Source organism: Mus caroli, chromosome 5 (assembly GCF_900094665.2).
Source record: "Mus caroli chromosome 5, CAROLI_EIJ_v1.1, whole genome shotgun sequence".
In the NCBI taxonomy this organism is placed as follows: Eukaryota; Metazoa; Chordata; class Mammalia; order Rodentia; family Muridae; genus Mus; species Mus caroli.
This window is the reverse complement of record NC_034574.1, coordinates 21,104,965-21,117,662: the sequence shown is the minus strand read 5'-3', so window position 1 is coordinate 21,117,662 and position 12,698 is coordinate 21,104,965. Positions and strand designations below refer to the sequence as shown.

Here is a 12,698-nt window from a genome sequence, read left to right as displayed (position 1 = left end):
CTTCGAGGCTTTTTCCCACTTTCTCCTCTATAAATTTCAGTGTCTCTGGTTTTATGTGGAGTTCCTTGATCCACTTAGACTTGAGCTTTGTACAAGGAGATAAGAATGGATCAATTCACATTCTTCTACGTGATAACTGCCAGTTGTGCTAGCATCATTTGTTGAAAGTGCTATCTTTTTTCCACTGGATGATTTTAGCTCCCTTGTCAAAGATCAAGTGACCATAGGTGTGGGTTCATTTCTGGGTCTTCAATTCTATTCCATTGATCCACCTGTCTGTTGCTGTACCAGTACCATCACATAATCAGCCACCAAATGCAGACACTATTGGCATATGCCCGCAAGATCTTGCTGAAGGGACCCTGATATAACCTGTCTCCTGTGAGGTTTGCCAGTGCCTGGCAAATACAGAAGTGGGTGCTCACAGTCATCTATAGAATGGAACACAGGGCCCCCAATAGGAGCAAGAGAAAGTACCCAAGAGTTGAAGGGGTCTGCAACCCTATAGGTGGAACAACAATATGAGCTAATCAGTACCCCCAGAGCTCCTGTCTCTAGCTGCATATGTAGCAGAAGATGGCCTAGTCGGTCATCACTGGGAAGAGAGGCCCCTTGGTCTAGCAAACTTTATATGCACAGGGGAACACCAGGGCCAAGAAGTGGGAGTAAGTGGGTAGGGAGCAGGGCGGGGGGAGGGTATAGGGGACTTTTGGGATAGCATTTGAAATGTAAATGAAGAAAATATCTAATAAAATAATGTGGGGAAAAAAGTTTCCTAGGAAAGATATCTAAGGGGAAAACCAGAAAGATCCTAAGCAGAGAAAGGGAAAAATTCTCTAAGTGGGGAAAGGCAAAAAAGTCTCCTCTATTGATTTTCGCTCATCTCTGTCCTCAGTACTTATACATCTTTCAGAACACATGATCACATATTACAAAGTTCATCACAAGTTCACAGACAAAAAATCAAATCATCAATTGAAACAGAAGTTTACAACAGAGAATGTTTACCTGCATATCCTTTAGGAGTAATTATCTGGCTAAACATCTATCACCTGTCTCAGCTCCACAGGTTCACTGAAGGTTTAAAACCATAACTAAGTTATTAGTGAAGTTTTGTATAGATAAACCCAGTCAATACTTTATCTTCTGTCCGAACACCTATAAAATAAATCATTAGTTCCCTTTTAATGACCTTTGGTTAATTGTTTTACAACCTCTTGGAATGTGTTCTGGGTAGGAGAAAGTCTGGTTACCATCTAAGAGCATTAACTGGTGACACTTGGGAGACTGACAGAGTTCTCATTGCAGCTTTGACTATCAGAAAAGGACCTAATAGCAGTCAGACTATAAAAGAGCTTAATAATCACAGATACAATTTTAGAAATTCTGCATGCCTTTAATCCCAGCACTTGGGAGGCAGAGGAAGGCGGATTTATGAGTTTGAGGCCAGCCTGGTCTACAGAGTAAGCTCCAGGACAGCCAGGGCTGTACAGAGAAACCCTGTTAAACCAAAAAAAAAAAAAAAAAAGAAAGAAAGAAAGAAAGAAAGAAAGAAAGAAATTCTTATAGGATCATCATTAAGACTTATGTCCTCTATTTGTCAATATAGCATCACTATTAGATAGTACATCTTTGTGGATCTGCAGAGATCTGCTCCAAAGGGGTGTGTTACTACTTAGTGATTGTTATATATGTTTAACAATAAAAGAAAAAGAATATTAATAGCAGGAATCCTTCCTAAAATGAGTCCCTCACAGCCTTGCTTAAAGAGGGCTCACCTGTTGCAGGTTATCTATAATCTGAGGTAGGCCACTTCAGGATGATCAGCTGCTAGTTATTAGTTTATCCCATTATGGCTCCTGACAGGTAATGCGCAGTGATAGACAGGGAAGGCTTGCAGTGTTGGGGTGTTTACATGGGGAGGAAAGGTACAAAAGATAAAACCCACAACAGTGAAGTAAACAAACAAGGGCCATCATGAGCTAGGCACCTTCTTGTATTTAATGACTATCCCTTGGATTTGGACCAGTCCTTGCATCTTTATGTACATGAGGGAACATCACAAGTGAATTATGTTAGAGAGGTTCTGGGATATGGGCAATAGGAAGCTACAGATGTGTTGTGCTGGACAGTCATGTGAACACAGAGAGAATAAACATCAGACACCCACACACATGTGATGTACAGTTACAGACACATACATGGAAATAAATCTTTAATAATAATAATAATAGAATGGCAGAGATAGCACCTAGTCCCAGCTAGTATCCTTCCACAGAATGATGCTGGGGTGAGACTCAGTGTCTAACATTTGGTGCTGTTGTTAGTGTCTTATCGCCCTGCCTAAGAGTTCAACTATGCACATAACTCCAGACAAAGCTTCTGATCACACACAGAGGCATTGCTGTGCCCAGAAATGTCTGCCAATGAATAAACACACAATACATTCCCAGAGGAAAAACAAAAATTAAAAAAAAATTTAGTGGGGAGATAACAGGATAGGAATTTGGGTAGTAAATGGGGGTGTGGAGAAATGGTCAATATGTCAATAGTCCCACACCTGCTTAAATACCTGGTCCCCAGCTGCCCGTGATACATCGGGAGGCTGAGGGTCTGGCTGGTGGGTTGCTGTGGAGGATGGGATGTGGATATCTTCCTGTCCGCTTCCTAACTCTCCTCACCCCCACGTAAAGAGCTCTGCCACTCACACCCGCTGCCGTGCCTTCCCCACTGATGGACTGAGACTGAGAAAGCTTCCGTTCCTGAAGTGACTTCTGCCAGATAGTTTATCACAGTAGCAATAGTGACACAGAGGAGTCCCTCCATCTCCCTCCAATGCCTATCCAGAGGGAAGTCCACAGTGGGAAGCCAAACAGTGGCAAAGCCATCCTCTTCACATACCCAGAAATGCTTCAAGTTAGGGGCAGTGCTCTAAGGCCGAAGAATAGGTCCTGTAGACATCCACTTAAAACAGGGATTCCTAGGGTGCCTTTCTTAACTACATCAAAGACACAAGGTGAGTTCTTTGAAGCAGTTGAATCAGGGTCTCCAAGAAAATCTGGCATGATTCATAGGCACAGGCACCCTTTCTTCAGACAGAGTAGAGAGAGACACTTTACATTTTCAGACTGACGCATTCATTAGTGAACAGACAGTAACTTGATAAGAGATATGAGGACTCAGCTTGAGGGAGGGATTGTCCTGTGGATAGCTTGGAAACACATATCAGTTTTACTTTTGCAATTAAAAAATGAGGAGCTAAAGAGAAGGCACAGCACTTAAGATCACTTGCTGCACCGGGCAGTGGTGGCAGTGCACACCTTTAATCCCAGCACTTGGAAGGAAGAAGTAGGCGGATTTCTGAGTTTGAGGCCAGCCTGGTCTACAGAGTGAGTTCCAGGACAGCCAGGGATACACAGAGAAACCCTGTCTCGAAAAACCAAAAACAAAAGCACTTGCTGCTTTTCCAGAGGAGCTGAATTCTGCTCCCAGGATTCTTCTATGTTATGAGACACATAACTAAATGCCTGTGACTCCAGGTCCAGAAAAATCGATACCTCTGGCCACCACAGACACCTGCATTCTCTCTCTCTCTCTCTCTCTCTCTCTCTCTCTCTCTCTCTCTCTCTCTCTCTCATACACACACACACACACACTTTAAAAACGATAAAAAGTAAATAAAAATTAAAAAAAGAAACAATGTAGTCAGAGAGATAGCTCAGTGGTAAAAGAATATGCTGTTCTTGCAGAGGACTTGGGGTTCATTTCCCAGATCCCTGCACCACACATCACATGGCACATAAAGAAAATTAAATTAAAAAAGAGAGAGAGAGAAAGAGACACCTGTGATGGTCAGAATAAAATCTGTCAAAGACGTCTGGTTCTGAATCCCAGAACCAGTAAATATTCACCTCCCATTGGAGATCAAGTTCCTATGATATGGAGATTATCCTAAACCCTCCAGGAGAGCCTTGCCTGGCCACTCAGAGGCACAGAAATGAAAACTCTGCCCCTGAGGGATAGGAAGGCTTTTGTCCTGGAGTTAGAGGAAAGCCACACTGCTCTCTTGGGAGACAGGATGAAGTAAGCTCAGGGATTTGGGCAACCTCAAGGAGCTGGAAGTTTGAGGTAAAGGACTCTCCCTAGAGGCCGCAGAGGAACAGCCCTGCCGCACCAGACTCTGGGCCAGCTGTTCGTTGTGGGACTTCCAAACTAATGATGTTGAGCTGCTTCAGGATACCCAGTCTGAGATAAATGCTAACAGCTGTCCCAGAGAACACAGTCTCATAAGCTAAGACAGGACAGAGGGCATGTGCGTGGAGATCCCCAGCTGAAGCCTGGAAGCACCAAGCTCCAGGTAAGATGACCAGTGCCTTGTTCTTTGCCAGGAAGGTTACTTATCCATGGTGTCAACCTCTCTGCCACTGGGATAGAAGTGTCTTACTCAAAATGCCTTTTCTGTGGCACACAGCTGTCCTCCACACTACCCAAGAGAAATAGAATGTTCCCTGTAGTTCCTGAAAGGAGTAGTGCTGTAACTGTTGAGGGAAAGAGAAATCACTGATACTGGTTCCCCTTGGGGTGAGGGACTCAGGCCCCTCATGTTCCTTACGTTTCAGTTTCAGCTGTCCTGATCTCTGTAGAGACTCTGTGCTCTGCCCTGGAAGGAATCTCTCTTACTAACTGGTCTTGACTTTTTCATGTTGCAAATCTGGCCTCATCCTGTGTTCAGTTCTAGAAATTCATAATTATCCCTTGGTAAACTAGATTATAATCATACGAGATAGTCATTCAATAGTCACTTTAATTATCTATTACTACATAACAAATTATCCCTTCACTTCAACCTAAAGCAATAAGCACTTATTATCTTGCAATTGCGGGGTATCAGAAATGCATAGGGGGGGTGTCAGCAAGAGAGGGTTCCCATGAGGTACCTAAGGGATGGGAGACTCCTTCCTAGATGAGTCCTCAGGGTCTGGGAGAGAACTCTGGCTGTTGCAGATGGCCTGATTTAGTCATCATGCAGGACTGTGCTGGAGACATCAAAAGTGTCTTCAAAATGCTGTGACTACTTCTCAGAGCAGAGCGGAGAGAAAACAGAGAAGAAGCCATGGACCGTTAATGGCCTGATGTTGTTTCCAACAGTGATCTTGGAAACCATATACTTCTGCTGTTGGCTGTACCGTTCAGGCTGTCCTCTTCACTGTGCAGGAACCATCCAAGGGACTGCATGCCAAGGACTGGGGAATCACTACAAGTCATTTGAAGATTCACTACCTTTTCTGAAGCTTGGAAGGAAAAACATAATGAATAAGCCCACGATGATTTGGTGCTTTTAATGTTTTGTGTTTGTTTGTTTGTCTTTTCAACCCTTCATGTTGTGTTGACTTATCCCAGGGCATCATCATCAACCAAAGACCTACAATAAACCAGCCATCCTCACATAGACTCCTCTCTCTGTTCAAAGTTTAGAGACAGTCTCTTGATAGACTGATCTTAATAGACGGGTGTGAGGGAGGTAACAAGGACATGGAGACGAGGACAGTGGATCACTGGAGAAACTGCTGTCAGTTCTCGATGTCTTCTAAAGCTGCAGGTGGTGGTAGGTAGTACCCTTCAGACTGTGTCAGATCAAGAGAATTTATAAGACGATCACAGAGAGCAAGAGTCAATGCTGCAGTCAAATAAATGCTCTCTGCAAATGTGACAGATGAGTTACTGTGACTGCACAGCTGAGTTCACTCACTTGTCGAGAGCAGAATAGATCAGCGGTTCTTGAACTTGGCTGATTGTCTCATTCTTCTGTGTTAAAAGCAAGTTACCAAGGCCTATCTGTGAACAGCACAGGTCGTCAAGTATATTTCTAGACTCTATCAGACTCCCTGGGATGAGCTGATGCTGGGACATCACTGGGCCAGCTCAGGTTGTCTTCTTCTTCTTTACTTTTATTGATATTTTATTTATTCTTTCTTTTAATTTTCTTTTTTATGTATTTACATTATATCCCACTCACTGCCCCTTCCCAATCACCCCCTCCCACAATCCTTTCTCCATTCCACTCTCCTTCTCTTCTGAGCAAGTGGGACCCCACCCCAAACTCACCCCCAGCATTTCAAGTCTCTGCAAGGCTAAACATATTCTCTTCCATTGAAGCCAGACAAGGCAGCCCAATTAGAAGAACATATTCAACATATAGGCAACAACTTTTAAGATAGCCCCCATCCAGTTGTTAGGGACTTACATGAAGACCAAGCTGCACATTTGCTACATATATGTGGGGAGGTCTAGGTCCAGCCTGTGTATGTTCTTTGGTTGATGGTTCAGACTCTGAGAGCCAGGTTGTCTTGGTGGGAAATGGCAGAACCTCTTACTTTAGAGGAAAATCAACAGTGATGATGCATTCTCTTTAGTGAGCTTCGGCCTTACTCAGAATGTAAGCAATAAGAGGAGAAATGGCTTTCCAACCATTTTCTAAAATTCCATGTATCTAGGTATAAAAAGATGCCTGCCTTTCTCTCTCTCTCTCTCTCTCACACACACACACACACACACTAACAACAACAACAGTAACAAACAGTTGTCATTGCTTGTTAAGGGCAACACGCAGAGGCTATATCTTGTCCTTGGATCTTCTGAATGGCTAGTTGTTTTGTACACAAGAATTCCAAGTGAGTTAGAGAGAACATATTCTTACCATCATCAGGGGGAAGGACCCTAGTGATGACACACCCCATGTAGTTCTACACCCCCTGTAGAAAGGGAAAGGGAAGACACTCACCTGGCCAAGTTACAACACTGGCTCACTCCCCCTTGAACTACATACTGTCTGCAAGTTGTTTTGTTGTTGTTTGACATTTGCGATTCAGAAGCAGTATGGGCTTGACAAACTTGGTTAGTCTCACGGAGACAATCATAGCAATAAAACAATACAAGCCAGAAAGGAAAACATAATTAACAAATTCATTTCATGCCCTGTCAAAACAAACTTTTAAAAGGAAATAGTCCTGTAAACATGGGATTTAACCCTCTGGGTTAGATAGTTCTGGGGTCAGGCTTAGGGTCCTGGTACTAATTTAGAAGACAAAGGAGCCATCAGGACTGTAAACAGGAAAAGTGCTTTCTAAGTACTGGCCACCTTCTCTACATTATTTCAAGAAGACTAATTCCTGGTAAAAATGCAGAAACATCTTCATTTGGAGGTGATCCCCAGTGAATTAGAAACTATAGTCTATTCTTGACAATAGAAACAAGTTAACATCAGATAGCTTCATGGAAACAATTCTACAGACAAGAAGATATCGTTTATTAAGAGCTCTGAAGAAACTAGCTTCCCCAGTGCCAGAACACACCAAGGCTCATGATCAGAGTGTGCTACATAAAAGTTGTTGCACTGAGGTAGCTCAGAGCATCTGTCTGCAGGAGGCCATGAAGAGCTTAGCTCTCTGCTTTGCCTCTGCTCTGGAAACACAGCCCATGGAGGGGAAAGTTCTCTCCCTTCCCACTTCTGTGCCTTCTCACCATCCCCAGGAAACAATGAGTTGCTAGTGTGACTGCCCCAGGCTTCATGTGTATTGGGTCATATTTTCAAAGTGAGAGATGTTTCTGTGTTCTAAGTTCCAGCACAGGCCATTCCCTGACACACCTGTGTATCCTCCTGCCTGTTTCAGGCAACCAGGCACCTACCCCTCCCTGTCCCATGGAAATAAGAAGTATAACCCTCCTGTTGTAATGCCATTTCTACGGCTGTCATAAAATACCCTGACCAAAAGGAAAGGGTTTATTTATTTGGCTTTCAATCCAGGTCACAGTCCATCATGGAGAGATAGCAAAATAGAAACTCAGAGCAGGAATCTGAAGGCAGCCTGTTTGCTCTTCCACAGAGCATTACCTTAGACCACTAAACTCACTTCAGGGACAAAGAAGCCTGGCAGGAACTATGCAAGATGTTGCCTGCTAGCTGGCAAACTGGCTTACATTCAGTTAGCTTCCTTCTACCTTCTACCTTTCTTAGGGGATGATAACCACCTTTAGAGGGCTGGGTCCACCCATATCAACTAACAATCAAGATGACTCCCCACAGACATGCCTACAGGCCAGTCTGACCTAGGTTATTCATGGAGATCCTCTCCACAGAAAATTCTATATTGTGTCAAAGATGGAGGCATGAGAAATTGGATTTAATTTACTTCCCTTGGTTCTCTATGGACAATTCTTAGGAGGAGGATTTACAGGGTGACTAGAAGATTCTTGCTCAGTGAGATTACATGAGGAACTGTAGATATAATTTTTCTTTGCTCAGAATCTGAAGCAAGGACATCAGGGAGCACCTTGGATCTATTACTATGGGATAACGGTGGGCCACACGGTGGGTCTCCTTATTTCTACTTCCACTAGAGTGTGAAGACATGGGTTTCTATTGGCATCCACGGCAGTTCTAGGGGAACTGAGAGGACATATACCCAGGTCCTATCAGGTCATATACCCAGATTGGAATAAGTGCAGGATAGTCCCAAATGACTATAAGGAGACCCCACCCCATATTCCTGTCCCCAAACTCCCTGCTCTCTCTCTCTCTCTCTCTCTCTCTCTCTCTCTCTCTCTCTCTCTCTCTCTCTCCCTCTCTCTCTTTCTCTCTTCTCTCCACTACACTGGACAGACCAGCAGCTTTCCAATCTCTGATGATTTTTTTGCCTTCATACTTTCTGCTTCTGACTTTAAATTTTTTTCTTTTAAACGGTCGCCTTGCAAGATTCTATGCTGGTCTATAGCCAGTCTGTTGAGGCCAACCTATGTCAGTGTTACTTCTCTGTGGACATTGGGATTGGGCTGCAGTCTGGAACACCAGTCCAGGCACTGGGAAGTCTGGGCAGCAGATGCATGGAGACTTGCTCGTTCTCCTTTAATCTGTACTGCTGTCCTCAATAGTCTGCTCAGACTGTTTCTTTTGTGTTGTGTAATCTTCATAACTGTGACGTTTGTCACCTTCCACACCAGTATTCATTTTGTTTCTAAATGAGGAAATTTTGTCTATCTTCCATGCCAGATTACTTCAATTTGAGGATTTGGGTTTTTTGTTGATTCTGAAAAATTATCAACTTTCACTTTTTAAAAAATGGGTGGCCTGTTCATTTTTCTGTTTCTTGCCCTAAGATTCGCATTAAACACATAGTGAACAGCCTCCTTTATCTCCATGTTTCCTGGCTTTTTTAATATTTTAAAGTTGGTATTTTAAAATTAAACATGGCATTTTAATATTGCATATCACTCTTCAGAATGCTAGCTTATTTATTTTTTAATTTTGAAACAAAAATACAGAAGAGTGAGACCAAAAGGAAGTAGCCTATTGTCAACAATTTTATTTGCTTTCAGTCTATTTTAAGTGAAAAATTAAAATAGGTCAGATTAAATAGAAATCTCTCTTGTTTTATATTCTGTTTAATTTCATAGAAACATTTAAAGTTATTAATGTAGGGCATATACTTTTTATTAATTTTCTATTTCTACTTTTCAAACAGATGTATACTGATGCGATTGCAGCCAGTCCAAACATGGCAAACATGACTTTAACAGGCCTTGCCATTCTCCCCAATTTCCTCTGCCTTGGTAAAAACCATTAGGTGACCATTAGCCACCAAGGTCTGTTCCTTTATTTGGCCACTTCCTCCTCCTGAGACTGACTCCCAAGGTCCAACTATCAAAGTATTAAAGTCCAGTAATTTGGCTCACCTAATTAACATGCCCAACTAAAATTAAACACCTCATCCTAACACAGGGTTTCTCTTTTTCCATCAATACACCATTTGCCTGTGGTCCACATATGTCTCCTCCTATCCAGAGGCAGTCCTTTGTCCCCTCCAGGATAAATACCCCTCCCCTCTCCCTTGCCCCCTTCCTCTTCTCTACCAACCTCTATCTCCTGTCCTTGTCTCTTTTTCTACCTTTTTGACCCTCTAGGACAAATAAATATCCTTTGTGCTGAGAACTTGGTCTTGGGGGTCCTGAGCTGATATCAATCACCTCATATATAATTCTACCTTTTCACAATATATTCTGAGCAATGACTTTTAATTTTCTAAAGTCTATGTTGTTGTGAGGAGCTTTTTACCACCTCAACTGACAGTTGTTAGACTCATCCTTGTGTCCACTGCCTTGAGTGGGGAACTGTCAATCAAAAGCCCCTTTTTGGTAAGCAGCCAACTGTTTCTATGGTGATGACTACTTTAAACACTTGGTAGACACTGATAAAATGCAGCTCTAGCTGTCAAAACTCTAGCTTCTGGGGAAGCTATGAATTGTGCCTTAGGGAGCTTTTTTCCAGTCACAACTGCTCCAGGCATCTTATACCAACTCCAACAGATTTCATTTTGGCTGTATATAAGTTTGGTGACCTCTACATGACCCCACCTCCAGCACCTTGATGTTTTTTTCTATCTTATATCATTTCTCTCTCAGGCCAAGGAGGAAATACCTTCCCCGTGTCTCAGAAAGAAGCCTGTGATTGCCAGACCGAATGTTCTAAGTATTCAGTGCTGTTCCTGGTAGAACAGGAGTCTAGGCACAAGTAAACCACACCCATTTTCTGGCCATATAAGCAATTGTTTCTCATGCTTCTCAGCTCATTCTGGAAAGTTTCTTCTAATTTCTCCTCCTTTGTCACGAAATTAGGCCTCAATAAAAGCCCCCCCCCATCTTTCCTTGCCTTCTGTGGTCTTTATCTCAGGTAGAACAATCTGAGATGATGGAAGAGGATAAAACCCTGGAGCATCCAATCCTAGACACTGAGTAGATGCAGCTAGAAGGTAGCTGGGGAATAACTCCCAGATCACTCACCATCTACTAGGCAGCAGAAGACTGTGTGACAGCAGAGACCATGAAAGACTCAGAAATCACACAAGACTCAAAGCTCCAGGAAAATGAAACTGAAGAGATGAGACCACACGAGATTTCAAAGAGCCCTGGAGGAGAAAAACTAGAAAGAGTCTTCAATAATATGAGCAGAGGCCCTGAACTGTCACTCAAAATCAAGAGCAATATGCCTCCTACCTGTGTACCAAGAGCCATCACACCAATGTCTAAATGCATAGGGCTGTAACCTCCAGTTCTCATGAGTTTGAGCCATAAGCCCCTGAGATTGAAGGTCCAACTCATAAGCCTCTCCAACAACTCTGAAGAGCTCTTCTTTGCTTCTTTGTAGTTTCCATGCAAACAGCAGAATTGTCAGCCTTTACCACCAATCACCTGCAGTTTCCTTTATGCCTTCCAGCATCACAGGGTAAGCTTAGCTTCCATCTCCTCTTTGAAGATGTGGCCCTTCTGAGTCCTCACTTCCAGGATTCCAGTTCCCTCAGAGGGTCTCCTCATCCTCCCAGCTACCCACTGAGGTTGAACACTGGGTCCTTGGAAGTTTGGTGGGCTCTGCCCATCCCAAGTTGCAGGCTTACACAGCATTGATCCGTGCATTCTCCACTCTTAACTTTCAGCTCTGACACTATTCCTTTTTTGTTTTGGTTTTGGTTTTGGTTTTGGTTTTGGTTTTGGTTTTGGTTTTGGTTTTGGTTTTGGTTTTGGTTTTGGTTTTGGTTTTGGGTTTGGTTTGGTTTGGTTTGTTTTTGTTTTACAAGACAGGGTTTCTCTGTGTAGCTCTGGCTGTTCTGGAACTCACTCTGTAGACCTGGCTGGCCTCGGATTCAGAAATCCACCTGCCTCTGCCTCCCAAGTGCTGGGATTAAAAGCATGTGCTACCACTGCCTGGCTCTGACTCTATTCCTACCACATATATTTCATCAACAAAAAGTTTATTACTGGACCTTGGGAGATAATCCATTTGGTAAAGTACTTGCCTTGCCAGTGTAAGGACTGCAGTTCATCCATAGTTCAGTGGCCACATCAATTCTGGGTGGGCATAATGACCCAACAGCAATCCTAGTACATGGGGGACAAATACAGGGAACTCTACAATAAGCAAGCTGGCTCATTCGGTAAGCCATCTGTGTTTAAGTGAGAGACCCTGACTCAATACATAGGGTGGAGAGTAATCTAAAAAAGACACCCACCATTTCTGTTACCCACTACATGCACAAACACCCCTCTATACCTACCTGCACACACATGTACCCTCATTCAAGCCCACATGTAAACATACACAGCCAAAACATTCAATAAAAAATTTATAAAATGCTTGGTTATTGTAACCATCTCACCTAGGTATTATACTGGGCTGTTCATGTTAGTAATGAATACTCACTTTAGCCTAGACCTTGAACCCAGTTCATGATCACAGTTGTAAATCAACAGCTGCATAATTAACAACAGATCTCCTAAATGGCACTGATAATACTGTCAATGGCAATCAGGACATGGATCACCAATCCTGCTTTCCATTTTTATTAATAAATATAAATCCTTGTTTATTTATTTATTTTTTATAGTTATATGCTCAGCAAATATTTATTAGGAACTCAGGACATGTTCAAAACTAGATACTGTAATTGCAAACTGGACATGAATATCAACAGTAAAAAATTAAGATGTAACTTTATCAACTCCCAAAATACCAGAGGAGCAGAATGCTAAATTGGGGGGGGGGTCATGAGGAGCTAATTAGAATTGAATCTATAGATGCTATTTTGGGATTGATCCTCTAGAGACCTCAAAATCCTCTGACCACCCTAAGCACCACCCTGTCCCCAAGACAA

The 12,698-nt window shown here is 42.8% G+C and overlaps 1 long non-coding RNA gene across 1 annotated transcript in view; it reads left to right on the top strand.

Moving 5' to 3' along the window:
- Positions 1–5,447, top strand: part of LOC110295436 — a 30,767-nt gene extending 25,320 nt beyond the window's left edge. The window contains exon 5 of the long non-coding RNA XR_002378067.1: positions 5,149–5,447. This is a non-coding gene — a long non-coding RNA (uncharacterized LOC110295436). The remainder of the gene's footprint in view (positions 1–5,148) is intronic.
- Positions 5,448–12,698: the final 7,251 nt, after the last annotated feature.